The sequence below is a fragment of the Sturnira hondurensis genome, unplaced genomic scaffold (assembly GCF_014824575.4).
Source record: "Sturnira hondurensis isolate 20B ecotype Veracruz unplaced genomic scaffold, ASM1482457v3 Scaffold0024822, whole genome shotgun sequence".
Lineage (NCBI taxonomy): Eukaryota > Metazoa > Chordata > Mammalia > Chiroptera > Phyllostomidae > Sturnira > Sturnira hondurensis.
This window is the reverse complement of record NW_028097453.1, coordinates 2,203,514-2,215,149: the sequence shown is the minus strand read 5'-3', so window position 1 is coordinate 2,215,149 and position 11,636 is coordinate 2,203,514.

The following is an 11,636-nucleotide window of genomic DNA, read 5'->3' as shown; positions in this document are numbered from 1 at the left end:
GATTTGAGAGAACGGTGACTTTAATCTTTACCCAGTCCCGGAGTGAGGAATGCAGCTGACTAAGCAGGGCCCTGCAGGTCTGGGCTGCAATGGTTAGATCTGCAGGTAGGAGGGGGAGAAGGGCAGGGGAATTAAACAGCGCCACGTTAGCTGAACCTCCAAGGTCCCTTCCTAACTGAGGGCCTTCTCGTACTTCCCACTCACACATTTGTCTACTGCTCTCAGTGGAGGATCCACGGTGAAGTTATATGGGAGAACAGTTACTATCTTAAACTCTCATTCTTACACTTTAGGAACGTTCCTTTCCTGGGCTTTCTTGAGAAAACTAATGAAGTTCAGATGCACATCTGTCCAAGTGATTCTTCAGTATTTGAGGACCCATAGAGAAGAATAAGAACTTTGGGGGGCACGGAATGAGTGGCAAAACAATGAAAAGAGCCTTTTATAAAACTATGTTTGCAAATTATTATTTTAACATCAAACTTTTGGTAAAATTGGCAGATTGATTTTTATAATGCCACACTTATTATTAGGTAGTATTTCCAGAACTCCTGAGTATTTGGAAAAGAGTCCAAGGACCAGATATAAATGAATAGCCATAAAAAGCACATGCACTTTACTCCCTAGGAGGGTTAAGTGTCCTCACATAGTCATTCAATTGTGTTCAGAATAGAGATTAAGTATACAGAGCACAGATACTGAGAGCAGACAGTAGAGTCTGTTCAGATGGTCTAGGAGACAATACAACTTGCCTGGAGCTATTTAGCCCTGACAATAGCTCTGTTGGTTATTAAAAATGATGAGATACCATTTATTGCGTGCTTATTATGGTCTACTCGGCTGTGTTTTGTGTAGTAGGTATAAATGTTATCCCCAGCGCACAGGTGAGGAACTAAGATACAGATGAAGTTATGTGATGTGCTCTAATTTACGGAAGTTCAAAACCACCTCTGTCAATACTTAACCATTTTGTGTTTTTGCCCTATGTTCCAACTAAAATTTTTTGCTGATATCTTTTTGAAAAAGGTAAATTTATACTTCTTGTTGTCTGATAAAGAGCACAGGGAACTAAATAATATGTCTTAGGACATTTTAAATATAATAAGTATAAATTTATTGGTATTTGAAGAGTAAGTTTCAAGCCCTGGCCAGGTATCTCAGGTTGGAGCACTGTCCCTATAGGCCAAGGCTGCAGGTTCAGTCCCTAGTCAGGGCACATACAAGAATCAACCAACGAATGCATCAATAAGTGGAACAAAAAAAATTGATGTTTCTCTCTCTTTCTCCCTTCTCCTCTCTCTCCAAAAATCAAAAATAAATTTAAAAAAGAGTAATCTTCAAATATTTAGAAATTTCACTTATACAAAGTGGGGCAAAAGTAGGTTTACAGTTGTGAGTACACAAGTTTATTCTTGTACTATTTATTAATTATTGTACTGTCCACGTAAGCCCCTACTTTGCCCCACCCTGCACAGAAAAGACAACACCATTTTTTCACATGTTGGTTCAATGAAGGTTGGATTGCCTGCGTATCTTTTATGTTTGCCTCGACCATGCCTTCCAGAACTCACTCCATTCCAAACTCCCTCACCTCTGGGGTGATCAAGTCCTCACGGTTTGGGACTTTTCCCAGGTTTAGCTAAAAGACCCATACCCCTAAAGACCCCTCAGTCCTGGGAAAATCAGGACAGCCAGTCTCTCTAGCTTCACAGCAGATGTGGGGGCTTTACGGTTGCTTTTGGGTGACAGCGATGGTTATAAATAGGCTCTGAGAAGCACACGCCCTCTCACGGGGACAGAGTGAGAAGTACAGTTTCAGTTTCTGCAGGAGAGCCCCGAGTGATGGGAAAGCTCTTTTTCCTGAAACCTCATTTCATTTTTAGTTTTCTGTCACTTCTGTATGGGTCTTTTGCACTTCCCTAAAAATCCTTCTCAGTGAAGCTTCCACCTACATTTCTTATCCTATTGCTGGCTACTACGTGGAATAAACAGAATCCTTTCCCCCTGAGAACTGCACATTAAATATTTAAAGAAATCAATCCTGCCTCTTGATTATTTTCATCTCCAAACAACATATCTCCTAAGTCTTCAACATTTCTCATATTCTTTTCCCATCACGATTACTCTCTTCTAAATAGTTGTTTGACCATATTCCTCTTAAATCACAATTTCTAGAATTATAATCACTGGAGTAGAGTAAATGTGTCCCCTCCTTTGTTCTAGAATCTGTGCTTCCTTTAATTCAGCCCAATATTTTAGTATTTTTCTTGGCAGTCATTAACACAGATGAAGTTCCTCTTTCCTAAAACTTTCGAGTATTTTTCTCATTTCCTTCTGTCAGGCAGTATCGCTTATCCTGTACATGCAGTTACTCAGTTATTTTTTCTGGCTTGAAGTGCAGAATCTTACATTTAACTCTGTTAAACTTAATTTCCAACCCCTCCCTCCTTTTGAAAATCACCCATTTCCCCCTTTGATTCATTCACAGGTTTAATGAGCATACTTTCATGTTAATGACAAACCTGTTGAAAGGACAAGGCCCTCATTGGCAACCTTTGTTTATATTAACCCATTAATCGGTCTCTAAATACACTAATTTAACCCATTTGTAGTTAACCCAATTTACTAATAACAATACATATTTCCATACTTTACTCCATACAAGACCAATATGATAGGAAAGCCAGAAGCAACAGAAAATTCTTTGTGACAATAAGGCATTTGCTACTTTTGTCAAAGCTGTGAAACTGCTTTCTATATACCATGTCTTCTATGGCTCTCCACTCTATTTATCAGGCTTGGCACGTAAGTAAGCTTTGGTTATCAAGAAGTAAGTTTTGGTTATCAAGAAAGATGAAATCTCTTTATGAACAAAGATTTGTCCTGTTAAGGATGCCTTAAAAATATGTCACTTTCTGCCTGGCTGGTATAGCTCAGTGCATTGAGCACAGGCCTACGAACCAGAGGGTCCCCGATTTGATTCCCAGTCAGGGCACATGCCTGGGTTGCAGGCCAGGTCCCCAGTGGGGTCCATGTGAGAGGCAACCACACACTGATGATTCTCTCCCTCTCTTTCTCCCTCCCCTTCCCTCCCTCTCTAAAAATAAGTAAGTAAATAAATAATCTTTAAAAACATATATATATCACTTTCTCAGTTAAGTCCAAAAGAAGAATTCCAAACAGGCTTAGGAATAAGTATACAGTATTCCAAATTTGTTCTTTTAAAGGGGAAGAGACATTTGGCATTGCAGGCTTTGCCATGTTTGCCAAACAATCAGAGACATTTGACCTAGTAGTCAAAAACGTTAGCGTTGGCCTGGTTCAGCCCCCAATTCCCCTGCTTGCCAGCTGTTTGACTTCATGCGAATATGTCAACACGCAGTGCCTAGCATCTAGTGAGAGCTCTAAAAATAAGAGTAACTACTATTTATCAGCATCATTTTATGTTGCCCACTACAGGTAGACCGAACATGCTGTCTCATTTTCTCCCAACAATGTTATGAAGGATACACTTTGCTTTCCCCAAATCACAGATGAGAAACTTGAGGCACAGAAAGTTTAGGCAACTGGCTTGTATTAACTAAAGAATTGATAATACACCAAATGTATTTGACTCCAGCCCAGGACCCCAAACAAAATTCTCTCCTACCAGTCCCTGAATATAGACAGAACCCTCACTAGGTCCGATAACTTTATGAGTCTGAGTGGGAAGGAGACTGACCACCAGCACATCAGGGAGCTCCTTGATGTCCTCCATGGCATGGAGGACCTTGGCGAGGTAAGGTAAGGTTGGGGTTCTGGCCCCCAGCCCTGGAGGCACAGCAATCCAGTCTGTGAACACAGGGCTGGTGGATTCAGCTCCCACAGTGAACTCGAGCTCCCACAGACTGGTACTCAAAACCAGCATACCAGTTATGATTCATAATGAAAATTATGAATAGAAATAGAAGTGTATCGGCCAGGGGCCAATGCATTCATGTCCTGTGACCAGCACTTGGGAATCAGATGGTAAGAGACAGTTGCTTGCAGAGCATGGAATGAGAAACAAGGGAGTCTGTTTTGTGATTTGAATGCCTGATAGAGGCAAAGCAACCAACTCCAAAGCAGCAATCTGCCTGCCTCCAGAGCTGGAGGCCAGGACAACAGCTGGCCCAAAACACCACCTGATTTGCCTCTGAGATCCTCTTTCTCCCTCGGTTTTCAGGGCTGCTTTTTCTTAAATTTAGGAAAATTTTTTCAGGTTACGGTATAGGTTCTTTTCACAAAGACTTTGACAATAAACTTTGATCCATTATGCATTCTTTAAGGTTTCAATCTAAAAGGACACCTTTAATTCGTCAGAGGGGAAACCTCTCACTGGGCCCCGAAGTACCAACTGTGGCGAAAGTAGACAGGAACCCTTGGGTGGGACTGCCTCTTCCTCTCCGAAGGTTTTGCTGGTTGGCTCTCCACCGTCAGAAACAGAGACTGCTAGCATCGATTTTCGACCATCTACAGAAAACTAAAGGGTAACAGACCCTGCTCCTGTAGCTACTGGAGACACACTGCTTAGGGGAAGAGTTCCACGGCTCTGCAGACTCCCTGGCTGCGTCGGTTCTGGGGGAAGTCAGTGCACATGGTGCAAAGTGATTTTTCTTGGCTCTCTGCTGTGGGTCCAAACAGCTACAGCAATGGCAGTGGTTCCTATGCTCATGCTGAGCTTCCAGAATGTCTGGGAGTCTCCTGCTGATAACAGCAGGAATGCTTGGAACTAGTCAAAGAGAAGGTTGGAAGCCCTACCAGTTAGAGCAGCCAAGACTTAACAGGAGGGCAGTTACTCCCAGAACCTTTGGACCCAGGTCACTGCAGAGGTTAAAGTCAAGGAACGAATGCCTCGCTGCCTGTGTGTACTACCTGCCAGCTATGCACAGCAGAACGCAGGGAAAGAAGAGTGTGAACAAACTCCTCTCCTGCAGGTCAAGGGCTTACGTGTCTTCAGGGAACAAGGAGAAGGAAGGGGATCCTGGGGAAAATTTTTCCAGCTGCCACACTGAGATGGGACAAGAAGTAAAGGCCCTGCCTTTTGAGGCTTACCTTTCCTAGTTCCTTTCTACAGTGCAGAAAGACTCTCAGGAAGACTCAGAACTGGTACACGCACACAGAACACTGGAGGGACCGGATTATGTCCACAGCCTCCCCGGGCAGATTTCTAGATGATGCTGGGAGAGAAGGGTGGGGCTGATCAGGAAGTCAAGCTACAGTTACTGATTCTCTGCACTGAAGGCCAGTGGGGGGATTAGACTGTCAAGTCTACTCATTCAATATATCATTTCTTACCATTTCCTGTCTCTCTCCAAAATTTACACATTAAAATGATGCTCCTACCAGTGTTTGGGGGTTAACCAAGTAGGAAAACTTGGCCCATTTGTGACGCTGGATTCTTGCAAAAAGTTTATTTTCTGAACATTCCCCTCTGTATACTCCCCTCCTGTCTTAATTGGCCCCACCCACCGAGGTAGAGTCCAGATCTTTCCTCCGGTATCTTCGGCTTGGCCCAAGCCTCTGACCCCTCCACTGCAGAGTCTAAAAGCAGGGAGAAGGCCAAAATAGGCAGTCAGGGAAGAGCACAGGCATTCCTGTTACATCTGCTCAGTCTCTCAGCAGTCCTAATGTCAGCAAACCTCTCAAGTTTACAGGCTTGGGCCCGAGACACAGTCTCCCCTTTCCCACTCCCAGTGGAAGGCACGGAGCAAAGACTCCGGGAGGTTGTCTGCCGAGTGCTGACCATCGGAGACGCTGGTGTTGAATGCGGGTGTTCTCCTGTGGCTCTGTTCCGGACGCAGTTCCTCGGGGCTGCTCCCTGGCTCGGCTTGGCTCCGTGCCCTGGCGCTTGTTGTCATTGGCTCTCAGGGGAGTTGCCTTTCATGGCTGCCACGGGGAAGTCCCATTGTTGTTGTTGTTGTTGTTTTTAACACGTAGAGAGCTGGCACACAGAGCCGAAAGACTTCCGCAGGGCTAGGCTACCGCTTTGGCAAGGCTCGCCTGACAGACTGACTGCAGATGTTTGTTGAGCACTTGATGATACGGAGGGAAACAAAGATGGATCAGGAAACAGACTCTCGCCTTGAGGAGGCTACATGCTGATGGAGACAGAGGAGCAACCGCAAATCACTGTAACTCACGGTGGGGATAGAAGGGCAGGCCGGATCACACTCTCCAAACCTAGAGAAGTTGAAGGAGGGCATTTTCACCTGCACGCCAGCAGGCGGATGCCTGTTGATCTCTCTGCTGGGGGAGTCTGATTCTGTTTTTGCCTAAGAAGCCAAAGCAAGGTTAAAAACAAAGTGAACAAACAACAGTAACATATCAAGCGCCAAAAATGCTTTGTAATGTCCCGTGTGCATATAACAGGAGCTCAGAGTGATATCACTCTCTTTTAAATTAATCCAACGCATAGACTGCCACTCATTGCCCTTTCATAGCCAGAGAGACAGAAACTGCACATCCCTTTCCTGTTCCTCAGGCCAACTAACTGGAGGACAGGGTTCAGTACCAGGAATAAAGTTGACTCATACTCTTAGGCTCTCTCTCCTTTTAGAACACACTGATTGAAGACCTGGAATACGATAACATCATCCTCACAGGGAAACAGATGAAGCTGCCAGGGAGAGAAGTTAGGAAGGGAGCAGGGAAATGAGGGGAGGGAATACGAAGTAGTGGCTACTGCACCGCGTTGACAAAGTCCCTTAATCTCAGAAGAAAAAGCTGTTTAAGAAAGAGAATATTTTTCAGGCAGAATGATGGGGATGAGTAGAAGTCCCATATATATGCTGGGGGAATGAGAGTAAGTCTTGTGACAGCATGAATAAATACATATTTGTGGCCTAGTACCAGTCCAAGGAACACAGGTTCAGTCAACTTAAAACAAAATCAACAAGAGCCCGGGCTCTAACAGAATTAGCAGTAAAGACAGGAAGAGGACCTTTCCCCAGGCCACTGAGTAACCTCAGGTCAAGAGGTGAGAACCCCAAACCCAGGAGATGGTCAAAGGTACATGAGAGATTTGTGTGGGACAAGGACACCGTGCCTTTCCCGTGGGTGCACCTCAGAGTGACTCAAGAGAAAGCAGGCAGGAGCGGCTCCTGCCCTGGGCGCCCTCGGTTTTCTAGGCGGAAGGAGTAGGATTGCCATCTCAACCTGCAGTGAATTCTCCAAGCCATTTTTTGGTATCAGTGCCCTTCTACTATTCATAACTGTGAGTTGTCTTTACCTACTATTAAATACTCGCGCTTGTCTTTACAGAAGCTCACCTACAAACTAAGTGAGGGCAGCGATTAAAGCCCTTAAACAAGAAGCCCTCAGTGCTATTGCAGGTTCAGTTCTAGACCACCACAATAGAGCAAGTATTATAATAAAGTGAGTTATCTTTTGGACGGTGGAGGGTCTCGCCTTCAATTTGTAAAAAGTACAATGATCTGTGAAGCAAAATAAAGCAAAGCACAACAAAACAAGGTCTGCCTGTACCTTCAATGCCAACTAGCCCAGTGTCTTACTTAAGAAATATTATTTGATTTGATGTTACAGACACATTGGACTTCAAGGGCCAACAACTACAAGAGCTGGCAATCCATAGGGCTGGTCAAGAATTTCCATGAGGCAAGGCAACGTTGGGCAAGTACCAGGGCACCCCAGTGCAGTGAAGAAGAGTGTCAGATTTTGCAACAGTTCGGCAAACAGGATAGATTTTTCTGGAGTGGCTGAGTTCACAGAAAAACATGTATTGGAATGGCAAAAACTTACCTGTGTTCTCACCTTTGTAATCATGTAAGATATAGTCCTGGCCAGATTTAAATAGGAAGAGGTGACATTAATAAATTTTCTTAGTGCTACTTTAGCATTATGTATAGTACATGCAGAGTATTTTAAAAAGTTAGTATTACTACCCTTAAGTTTAAAATCTTAATAGGAAGTCAATGTGAGTTGACTTTCTATCAATAAAATTAATCAGAGAACAACATGAGCATCACACTAAGTTACAAATTGAATATTACAACAACGCTGTTGGGGAAGGTGTCCTAAAGAAGGTGGCCGTGCGACACCAGGTCTGGAAGCTTCCCAATTTTGTGGGTCTTTGCCCCTCTAAAGCTCCGCAAAGTCCTCTGTCCTGCAGACAACCGAAATGCAATAGTTACTGCTTTAATAGCCCCCTCTCCGCCCACGAGTATTTCAAGACAGCCCTGCCTATGCCTCAGTATGATAACGTGCTTAGCTCTTAATCTCATACCCCTCTAGCCTTTGGGCCTGAATCAATATCTCCAGTTTGTAGATTAAACTTCACTCCCATTTAAAAACTCCAATTCTTCCTGCTAGAAGAATGCGAGGAGATTAGGTCATTACTTCAAAAAGTCAGTTTCAAAAGCAATCAGTCTTTGGGGAGTTTTCTGCCTTATACTCTATTCCCAGAACTAGATTACTTGCTGGTATCTTGTCCTTCCATGAGTAGAGTTATAGGTCTCAAAACTACATCCTTGTCACTGGGGCCCCTGACTTCTACGGCCAGATGTTTAGACACCAGCTTTCTGTGCACCTAAATCTGTTTAAATTATCCAATGCTTATTTAGATTAACACCCTGACTCTTCCATTCATTTTGGACTTAAAACTTTCTGCATGGTCCTCAGGGGATAGTTTTGACACAAAGGTCACAGAGCAGGCAATACACTGGTAACCTAAGGATCTCTTATTTTAAAGGTTTCTGGTCACAAGGCAAACACAATTAAGAGGGTGCAGCTCTCTTATGAGCTCAGAGTCATCAACTTGTTTGCGATCCAGGTACCATAGGAGATTTCCACTTTAAGGAGTGAGGCAATGAAAGGGGTATTTTGTGGAAAAGATTAATATAGTATAAAATGGAGACAGCAAGGTGACAAGCTCAAGACACTATATGACTCAGAATTTATATCAGAGAAAATGAGATAATGCATACAAAGTGCCAAGCACAGTTCCTGCCACTCAACAAATACCAGTTCTCTTCCTTTTACACAGAGATTTTACAGTTCACAAAGTGATTTTGCATCCACGAAAGCCTCCCTAACATCTTCTGAATGAGGTGTTTCCCCCAGAGCAGTGACCTGCCCTCAGAGTAGCCCATCAGAAAAGAGGCAGGTTTGCAAGACACCAGAGCCAGTGCTCTCGCCCCTAAACGCGCAGGCCCTTCTCACCATGCAGGCTCAGGTTAAAGGCCGTGATGGCCTGGATTGGAGAGCTGATGATGGGATGATTGGTGAGATCCTGGGTACCTGAGCTTAGGGGCTTGTTATATATGCTTATTTGTAAAAAACAAAGCACCAATACTTTATCTATTCCAAATGTGTATATTTTCACATTTTAAAGTATCTGAAATTGAGACAGTTGATGGTGTGTTTGGTTGTTCCACTGCTCAGCGTCCGACACAGCTATTGTCTGCTCTTCTGCAAGTCTGCTTGCAGCCCTGATGGCGTCACTGAACAACTGAAACCCACGGACACTTCAGTCAAAGAGATCACTTCGGCACCACTGAGGCAAGGAGTCAATCCCAGTTGATGCCTGAAAACCTTCCACGGACACCTTCTAGCAAGATCAAGAAAGTACTGGCCTCAATACTTGCCGAATAAATGATAGAAGCTTGGAAAGCAAACTCAGGAAAAAACGATGGCACCCCCTTTAAGGAAAGGTGCATCACCAGTGTGCCCTAGTGGCGCAGTGGGGGACCCTGTACTGAAAACAGACACCTGTGACTCAGCTCAAAAGTGATTCAGAAGACAGCCTCTGAATGTGAAGACATTTTGGACTACCTGACCTGAATTATTTCCCTTTCATTAATATACAAGTATGATAGCCCTGGCTGGTGTAGCTCAGTGGATTGAGTGCGGGCCTGCGAACCACACGATCGCAGTTTGATTCCCAGTCAGGGCACATGCCTGGGTTGCGGGCCAGGTCCCAGCAGGGAACTCACAAGAGGCAACCATACATTGATGTTTCTCTCCTTCTCTCCTTCCCTTTCCCTCTAAAGATAAATGAATAAAATCTTTTTAAAAAATTTTTAAAAATATACAAGTATGATAGATGATTTTAAAAATCAATGTTTACATAAACCTAAATAAGTCCTTTCATAAGGGCTGAGTGACAAGAAAGCATTGTGCCATGAATTAACTTGCTGCATTATTTTCTTTCTCAGTGGCATACAAAATAATGGTGGGCCCTACAACTGGTAGTCTCTTAGGTTCAGTAAGAATGGTCATGTTGTATTTGTGTAAATTCTTCAGTTAACAGCTCAGATAGTTAACACATTTTGGTCATTACCATAACCTTATAATATTAGGAGCAAAATATCATCAGCCCATGACTGTGGGAGCAAGGGGTAGGTGGGGCAGGGAAGAGCAACAGGAGAAAAATTAGGACAACTGTAATAGAACAATAATAAAAAAATGAGTCCAAATGTTATCTATGGGAAAAGCAAAGCAGATTAAATAACCCACTCAAAGAGCTATAGCATCAGGGTTGGGACTCAGACCTCCAGAATAGAACTAAATCCTCTTTTCCCTCTAAGATTTCCAGGTTTGTATCAATCCTAGTGCTACTGTTGAGAGAGAGAGAGAGAGAGAGCTGGTGAAAATGAAAACAGTAGTTCAGGATGAATACTGAAAATGCCTCCCTTTTGGCAAGAATCGTTAGGGCTTTAACCACAATAAATCACTATTACAAATAGCCTAGTATTATATCTAGCACATAAAAAGTATCAAATAAATAATAGTTATTGTATTCCTCAGGGTAGTTAATGCTGGCTTTCCTAGTAGTCAAACCCTGAATTCTTCTTTTGTTTTTAATCCTCACCCGAGGGCATTTTTTTCATTGCTTTCAGAGAGAGAGGACAAACCAATTGGGTGCCTTCTTGTATGAGCCGCTCAGGGGATTGGTCCCAGGACCCTTCAGTGCAGGGATGACTCTCCAACCGAGCTACACTGGCCAGGGCGCAAACTTTGAAGTCTTAGTGGCTTAACCAACAAGGTATGCCTTCCACATCATGTATCTAGCACAGGTGGGTGGAGGTTGGAAAGTTCTACTCCACACCTTCACTCGGCAGCCGAGAAGACTTAAGATCCACAATCTTTTAGACGTATTATGTGGGACATGTAGACTTCAAGGTTGCTGTGACAGGGAAAGAAGGGGGGCACATCGGTTCCGTAGCTTGAAAGTGATGCAAGTCATCTCCTTCACAGGCCATTAACTAGATGTAATCACACGACCTCAACCTAACTGAACAGAAGCTAGAAAAAGCAGAGGAGCAATGGAATATTTGATTAGTAACATCTATACCACAGTGGTCCTATAATTGTTCTCTTCAGGGCAAGAATTTATTGATATTTCCAATTATCTTCAATTGTGCCTGGCTTATGTGTTCACTACTAATTATGGAATCAATAAACCAATGAATAAATGGCATCTGAAGCTGGTTTTCCTCATTTCAACAATGAATCTACTCTGAAAACTCGCTAGATCAAATTAGACACTCAAACCCTGGCCGGTGTAGCTCAGTGGATTAAGCACCAGCCTTCAAACCAAAGGGTCACTGGTTTGATTCCCAGTCAGGGCACATGCTTCTGTTGCAGGCCTGGTCCCC